Raw genomic sequence first — 9,701 nt, 5'->3', positions numbered from 1 at the left:
GCCCCGGACCTCTCCCATTGACTCCCATATTAAATCAATTTTTTTCACAAAACAGAGCTCTCAATGCATTCTCTATGGCTTCCGGGAGGGCTCGCCCCTCCATGTCGTGTCATAAGTAGTGGACGTAAAAGCCTATACGAAAGTCATACAGCTTCGACAGAGGCATATTCTGTCAAGATGGCTGCCCTGTCCAGTGCAATAACTCAATTCGCTCTTTGACAGAAACTCCTTTTTAGTCGGCGTACTAATGAAGATAAATTGACAACAAAACAATTAGGACTTCCTAGACCAAATGTATCCATTCAACAAGTTTCTACAAAGGGAGGGAAATCCTACATCCAAGAATTGGAACGAAAGAAAAACACGGTCTGTATTTCATATACCACTGTCACTTTTCATAGGTTTCACAGTGTGTTTCACAGTTCGCTTCTTGCACTAACACTGAATATTTTTTTATGTGATGACTTATTTTGCTTTTGTAAGCCAATACTTTCAAGATCAGTCAATAAATATTGTTGGTTTTGACTTATGTTACCCCTTCTTTATGATGTTACTGGACATATCATGTGTCCTGTTAAGCTATGTTACATCATACAACATTTGAGACACGTGGATAATGAAAAAGTGGGATAATTTAATGTGGAGCCACATCATGTTTGCTTATGAAGGCTCCTGGATGCAACTTTCTTCCATAGCTTTCCACCTGTAACTTGCTACTCTGGCTATGTAGCAAGAGGGGACATATTACTGTTGTGTGCTGCCAATAGTGGACAAAAAGGTATTGCTGTATGAGTTAATCAGCTAACTTAATGTACCTACTGAATGGGTCGCCTTAATCATTATCAAAAAAATTGCCCCCCCTGAGAATTTTTTCAGGAGCCGCCACTGGTCTAGATATAGTTTTCAGTCCCACTACGTTGGCTATCTGTAAAGCATTGTAGGAAGCACCTGGATGATCCTCGAAGTAGGAAAGTATTCCTTCAAACACATTTCAAACAACACTTTCGTGTTAGATATAGGGCTGGTTGTTGCGGCGAAACTAGCAACAATCTTACAATTCCACAATCAAGAGTCAAGAGGCTGAATGTGTAGATCTGAAGTTTATTAGGTCCAACGCCAACGGTCAATGGTATAGCAGCGAGTAAGAGCGTGACATTTCAGGGTTATTTCAATCAATATATATTGAAAAAAGCAATTCCCTGCCAGTTAAAACCGAGTCCCATGCACTGGTTAAATTGCTCAATTGATAAATCCTATCGTGGGCGACATGGAAGGCCATTTCTGGCTGTAGGTGGAACCGGAGGAAGGCAGTTTTCTTGATCTCTTCTTCTAGTTCTAAAGTTACCAAACCTATTAAAACAAAAATATATTGACTCCAAAAAAACAACAGTCTCTCCATAGGTCCTTCCCTAGAATGAACCATAGACAACATAGAATGTAGGGTAATGGTGTGGTCATCAAGCTCTCTAAAAAAATCTCTCCTCTCCTGGGTCTTGCTGTAGGCATTGAACGCAGTGCAGCACCCTATTGAAAAAACCAATGATGTCATCGCGATTGCCAATGCAGACTGATCAAAATAGTTCAAAATCGTCCAGGAGACGATGAGTCATATAGAGTTATATATCTCTGCATTGGGTGGCTGTGAGTTATATAGATACATATACTATGTCTGTCTGAGTCATATAGAGTTATATATCTCTGGCAGTGGGGACTACTTGCAGCCCAGCAGGAGCCCAGGACAGGACGGCAAGCAGGCGGCAGCTGGCTTTGTGGACAGGAACAGGGCAGAGCTCATCAGCAGGGTGACAGAGGTGATGCCCATAGCCGACGAGCTCCTCTCCCAGGGAGTCATCGGCCAGGAGACCTACTCTAACATCGATGCTGCTCCCACCAGTCAGACCAAAATGAGGGTCCTTTGTGACGGCCTGCGCACATCTAAGGGCAAACTGGCCTTCTACAGGATCCTTCAGGCACAGCAGCACCTCCTAGTGGAGGATCTGTGGACAGCGTGACGACAGCAGGACACCCAGCCTGCCAGGGTCTACTCTCATCTCAGAGATCCTGCCAAATACTGCTCCTCTTTCCTCAAGATCCTGGGTGTTTCTCAAAGTCAAGGATGCTTCCTTGGTAGGATGGGTCCTTTTGAGTCCTTCCAAGTCGGGTGCTTCAAAAGCTATGCAGGACTCCTTCCTAGCATTCAGAGAACAACCAATGAAACAGTCTAGCGAGTGTGCAGCTGTGCATCATTGAAAAGTTCCCACCTTCAAATTCCGCACCACTTTATTGTAAAAAGTCTCTGGTACGTGCGCATAGGATTGTGGGTGCTTTAAGAACGCAGAGGATTCTCCAACTACATCCTAGAAAATTATCTGAACAAAGGACAGTCCTTAAAAGACAGCCAGTCAAGGATCCTTCCTAGACTTTGAGAAACACCCCCTGTAGTTTCTGTGGTGACACACTGCCAAATACTGCTCCTCTTTCCAAGAGATCCTGGTGTTTCTGTGGTGACACACTGCCAAATACTGCTCCTCTTTCCCAGAGATCCTGGAGATTCTCTGGTGACGCACTGCCAAATACTGCACCAGCTTCTCTGATGGTACGTGAATCAGGTCTGATCGAACATTTACTGCTAGATGGTTGATCCCTAGATTGAGTTTTCAGAAGAAACATTCATATAAATATATGATTTTGTGTCTTTTTCATACATGTGTCCAACCTTCTTAGTAAAACCCACATTGCACGTATATATTTGACGTTGAAAAACAGTAATATTAAAGAATGTATATTTTCGTACTAGAAATTCTCTTTTTACATTGATGTATTACTCTTATTTACGCCACAATAACTTCTCTTGTTATATTTTACTATGCTGTAATTAACAAAAGAATAAATGAATAAAGTGTTATACCATTCATTCACCAAACAATGTAGTCAGTGGAACAGTACTCTTGCTCTGTGCTTCTCTGCTGCCACCTTTTGGCCTGGAGTGCATCGGATTGCTCTGTACTCCCCACACAGCTTCAATAGCTTCCACACACTTTTTCTCTGCTTACACCGGCATGGCACTTTGACACCAGCCTGCCTACTCAGAATTAAGGTCCTGTACTGGGTCACATGTTACGTGCTTAATAGGTTAGGCTTCATCACTACAGACACACTAAATCAAACACAGATATGAATGGGATTCATAACTACAGGCACACTAAATCAAACACAGATATGAATGGGCTTCATCACTACAGACACACTAAATCAAACACATATAGGAATGGGCTTCATCACTACAGACACACTAAATCAAACACAGATAGGAATGGGCTTCATCACTACAGACACACTAAATCAAACACAGATAGGAATGGGCTTCATCACTACAGACACACTAAATCAAACACAGATAGGAATGGGCTTCATCACTACAGACACACTCAATCAAACACAGACAGGAATGGGCTTCATCACTACAGACACACTAAATCAAACACAGATAGGAATGGGCTTCATCACTACAGACACACTAAATCAAACACAGATAGGAATGGGCTTCATCACTACAGACACACTCAATCAAACACAGATAGGAATGGGCTTCTTCACTAAAGACACACTAAATCAAACACAGATAGGAATGGGCTTCATCACTACAGACACACTAAATCTAACACAGATAGGAACGGGCTTCATCACTACAGACACACTAAATCTAACACAGATAGGAATGGGCTTCATCACTACAGACACACTAAATCAAACACAGATAGGAATGGGCTTCATCACTACAGACACACTAAATCAAACACAGATATGAATGGGCTTCATCACTACAGACACACTAAATCAAACACAGATAGGAATGGGCTTCATCACTACAGGCACACTAAATCTAACACAGATAGGAATGGGCTTCATCACTACAGACACACTAAATCTAACACAGATAGGAATGGGCTTCATCACTACAGACACACTAAATCTAACACAGATAGGAATGGGCTTCATCACTACAGACACACTAAATCTAACACAGATAGGAATGGGCTTCATCACTACAGACACACTAAATCAAACACAGATAGGAATGGGCTTCATCACTACAGACACACTAAATCAAACACAGATAGGAATGGGCTTCATCACTACAGACCAGTGTTAATTTTGGCAGCTATTTTAGATTTAGTCTTAGTCTTAGTCTTTAGACGAAAATGCATATTAGTTTTAGTCACTTTTAGTCATTTTTATCCTGCTTAGTTTTAGTCTAGTTTTCGTCGACGAAAACTCAGAACATTTTAGTCTAGTTTTAGTCGACGAAGTCTCATTACATTTTAGTCTAGTTTTAGTCACATTAAACTAAAAATTAAGTCCATCTTATAGTCACATTAAACTCCTTTCCATCCCTTCTCAGGCCCGGGGACCCCTTGTGTTGTGTCTACAACTGCATAATAGTCAAGCTTGCAGTACTTAAACTGAGGATGCAATTAGTCTCTAAGATACAGATCTCCTATGCCTACAGCTGAATTCCAATGAATTCAATGTAAATAATAATTTTAAGGCAATACTTAATTAACAGTATCATCATTAAAATATAAGAGAATATCAAGTCTAGATTTTGAAGATTCAAATGATCTGATAACACAATACAACTACTATGCCTACCTGGCCTTAGTTAAATCAACCACATATCCTCCATATGAATTGCTGTGCAATCTGATAACCAACATACAGTATTTAGCTAGACGGATAGTTTGAGAGTTGAAAGTAGTGCCAATGATAATAACAATTGCATAAATAGACAAGGATATGTAAACCAATCACATATTCATTTATTTTTTCTTGATTAATGTCATGCGTGGCCTGTCCTATAGTCCATTCTGCAATGTGTTTACTAGCTAGTTATCGATAGCTAGTATAACTTAGCTATGCTACCTCATAGTTAGCCAACGTTAGCTAGCTAAAAGTTTTGGAACTCATTTGCCAAGCCAAACGGGAGGTTTCAATCGAAAATGACTAGCTAGTTATCCAAGCTGACACAACCTATACACTCGACTGCCCCTTTGAAGTTAACTTAACGTTGGCTAATATATTCGAATAACTAGTTAACATTAGCTAATTATCATTGACAGTTACTAGCTAATTTACCTTGGCATAAATGGCAGGGTTGTCTTGTGCGCTTTCAGGTGCCTCTTGTTGTGTTCTTCCCATCTATTTTGAAGCCACACGGTTTTTCTCCGGTTATTGCGGTGCATTGTGTTTTATTTTCTGTCAAGTTATAATTAAAGACTGTCCAGATATCTATTCTTATTTGTCTTCCAGTACCGAGTGCTTGAACTTCAGCCATCATAACGTTCAGCCATAGGGCGTCACTTGCATGTCTGGCCATCTCAGGGAGTGGAGGAGGGATAGATACAGGACCGGGCAACATTCAACCAATGATGTGCATACAAGTTTAGAAGAAAAAAAACAATTGTGACTTGTCAACCACCAACATTTTCGTCTCGTCTCGTCAACGAAAGTTAAAATAGATTTAGTCATAGTTTTTATTCATAAAGATCCGTTTTCGTCACGTCTTAGTCTCGTTTTAGTCACGGGAAAAAGGTCGTTAACGAATATTTTTCGTCATAGTTTTCGTCAACGAAATTAACACTGCTACAGACACACTAAATCAAACACAGATAGGAATGGGCTTCATCACTACAGACACACTAAATCAAACACAGATAGGAATGGGCTTCATCACTACAGACACACTAAATCAAACACAGATAGGAATGGGCTTCATCACTACAGACACACTAAATCAAACACAGATAGGAACGGGCTTCATCACTACAGACACACTAAATCAAACACAGATAGGAACGGGCTTCATCACTACAGACACACTAAATCAAACACAGATAGGAACGGGCTTCATCACTACAGACTCACTAAATCAAACACAGAAAGGAACGGGCTTCATCACTACAGACACACTAAATCAAACACAGATAGGAACGGGCTTCATCACATTTAGTCATTTTTTTTAGCAGACGCTTTGTCCAAATACAGGCTTCATCACTACAGACACACTAAATCAAACACAGATAGGAATGGGCTTCATCACTACAGACTCACTAAATCAAACACAGATAGGAGCGGGCTTCATCACTACAGACACACTAAATCTAACACAGATAGGAATGGGCTTCATCACTACAGACACACTAAATCAAACACAGATAGGAATGGGCTTCATCACTACAGACACACTAAATCAAACACAGATAGGAATGGGCTTCATCACTACAGACACACTAAATCAAACACAGATAGGAATGGGCTTCATCACTACAGACACACTAAATCAAACACAGATAGGAACGGGCTTCATCACTACAGACACACTAAATCAAACACAGATAGGAACGGGCTTCATCACTACAGACACACTAAATCAAACACAGATAGGAATGGGCTTCATCACTACAGACACACTAAATCTAACACAGATAGGAATGGGCTTCATCACTACAGACACACTAAATCAAACACAGATAGGAATGGGCTTCATCACTACAGACACACTAAATCAAACACAGATAGGAACGGGCTTCATCACTACAGACACACTAAATCAAACACAGATAGGAACGGGCTTCATCACTACAGACACACTAAATCAAACACAGATAGGAACGGGCTTCATCACTACAGACACACTAAATCAAACACAGATAGGAATGGGCTTCATCACTACAGACACACTAAATCTAACACAGATAGGAACGGGCTTCATCACTACAGACACACTAAATCTAACACAGATAGGAACGGGCTTCATCACTATAGATTAATTAACAGTCGAGGCGGTGCTAGACAAGTGCAGGATAACACAGATTGACACATAGACAACCCATGAGACACACACACACACACACACACACACACACACACACACACACACACACACACACACACATCAACCCATGACATACACATAAGACAGACACACACAGAGGTCTACTTCCAGAGGCTGTCAAGGACATTCAGAGAATAAATAACAGAACAGCCTCGCTAGTGTGCAGCTGTTCGTCACTGAAAAGTTCCCGCCTTCAAATTCAACGCTTTTTTTAAAGCCTCTGGTACGTGTGCATAGGATTGTGGGTGCTTTAAGACCGCGCAGGTATGTGTAATCTAATCAAATGTTGTGCATAATATACATTGGACAGTGTTATAAGCTTGCAGAGTCAGGTTTTTAAGGTTGCTAACTTCTAAGGCTTATTCAGCGTGAGATTGACGAAGACTGATGAGATGAATTTATCTGGATGTTAGCCTGAGATGGGAGTGTGGTCGATGACTGTACCCCAAACTCACACAGTGCAATACTAGGCGTAAGCCTGAGACAAGAGTGAGGTATTTGACTGTACCCCAAACTCACACAGTGCAATACTAGGCGTAAGCCTGAGACAAGATTGAGGTATTTGACTGTACCCCAAACTCACACAGTGCAATACTAGGCGTAAGCCTGAGACAGGAGTGTGGTCGATGACTGTACCCCAAACTCACACAGTGCAATACTAGGCGTACAAAGCATGCTGTGACAGTGGCACAGACCCCATTCTCCATATTACAAGTCAGTGTACCACCAAATGATTTTGAAGCGCTTATTTTAAGGTAAAACTGTTACTGTTGAACTCAAACACACACACACAGTCCCGTAAACGTTCTACACAGGGCTGGGATATATCCTGAGACACAGAGAAATCATAAGAACATAAAGTTACACATGAGAACACACATGCATTCAGAGATTCTTCTCCTTATCCCCAATTCTGAATATAAGAAAAGGAAGGTCTGTGAGTGTGAGAATCATAACACATTAACTCTGATTTGCAACAGTTTCCATCAGACTGCTGTGGTTTGTGCCAGTCAGTCAATAGGATATGTTCTCTGGGCAGAGGATATGAGGATATGAGGATATGTTCTCTGCACAGATTATGCACGCAAGGGCATATTTCCCACAGTACTTGACAAAAGCTGTTTCTCTGAGTCAGTCCAGAGAGGAGTTCCATCTTGTGGTCCTGATGCAGACCAGAGAGTAACATTATTGAGAATGATGCTGTGCAGTTTCCTTTATATATGTATACTATTTAATTTATATAATAATTATATACATAATTAATAATATACATAAATTATGTACTATTTCATTTATATATTTTTACTATTTCATTTATATATCTAAACTATTTAATTTATATATGTATACTATCTCTTTTATATATGTATACTATTTAATTTATATATTTATACAATTTCATTTACATACAGTATATATACTATTTAATTAATATATTCATAGTATTTCATTTATATATTCATACTATGTTGTTTTTATGTGTATGTGTTGTAGACATGTCATAGCAGATGCCATAACGTACCATAATTAAAGTGTTTTCTACTTTTACAACTAATATACTTACAAGCTGATAGGGCCTCTAACTCTGTTCTTGTGTAGACTAGATGATGATGTCATCAGTAGTGGTCATAACACAATGTGAAGTCTAAGGTGTAAACTAGACGATGATGTCATCAGTAGTGGTCATAACACAAGTGAAGTCTACGGTGTAAACTAGATTATGATGTCATCAGTAGTGGTCATATCACAAGTGAAGTCTAAGGTGTAAACTAGATGATGATGATGATGTCATCAGTAGTGGTCATAACACAAGTGAAGTCTTAGGTGTAAACTAGATGATGATGTCATCAGTAGTGGTCATAACACAAGTGAAGTCTACGGTGTAAACTAGATGATGATGATGTCATCAGTAGTGGTCATAACACAAGTAAAGTCTTAGGTGTAAACTAGATGATGATGTCATCAGTAGGGGTCATAACACAAGTTCAACTGTTTCCTCATTTAATCTCCACTGTTGCTGAAGACGTACCATAATTAAAGTGTATGTACCATAATTAAAGTGTATATGCCATTGCAGTACCATAATTAAAGTGTATGTACCATAATTAAAGTGCATGTGCCATTGCAGTACCATAATTAAAGTGTATGTGCCTCAGCAGTACCATAATTAAAGTGTATATGCCATAATTAAAGTGTATGTGCCTCAGCAGTACCATAATTAAAGTGTATGTACCATAATTAAAGTGTATATGCCATTGCAGTACCATAATTAAAGTGTATATGCCATAATTAAAGTGTATGTGCCTCAGCAGTACCATAATTAAAGTGTCCACTGTAGCTGAACACGGCCACTACTGGGTGACAGGAGTGAGCGGAGCTTCTGATTGACAGGAGAACTTCAGGAACCTTAAATGGAGTTATAGAAAAACTGTAGGAATAAAATCTAAGCAGATTTGACATAAAACACAAAATGGGAGAACAGAACACAGGCAGGAAGTGGCATTTTATTTGGTGAATATTTCGCTTGAAGGCGTGTTAAAGGGAAAGAACTGAAACATTGATTGTAGTGTGTGGCTGTAAGGATAGGAGTCTCCCTACCTCAGTTCAAGCAGCAGTGATAGTAAGCAAGTCACACACATACGCACACACACACACACATGCGCACACACACACACACAGTTCCATGACCATGACAATATAAGGAAGTAGGCGAGTGACACACAGTGACAGATCATGACCATCATGATTGACAGGAGCTTGGTGACATAATTACCATCCATCTCATTTTTCTCACGGCTACAGCACA

The sequence above is a fragment of the Clupea harengus genome, chromosome 9 (assembly GCF_900700415.2).
Source record: "Clupea harengus chromosome 9, Ch_v2.0.2, whole genome shotgun sequence".
Classification (NCBI taxonomy): domain Eukaryota; kingdom Metazoa; phylum Chordata; class Actinopteri; order Clupeiformes; family Clupeidae; genus Clupea; species Clupea harengus.
This window is presented reverse-complemented; position numbering follows the sequence as displayed.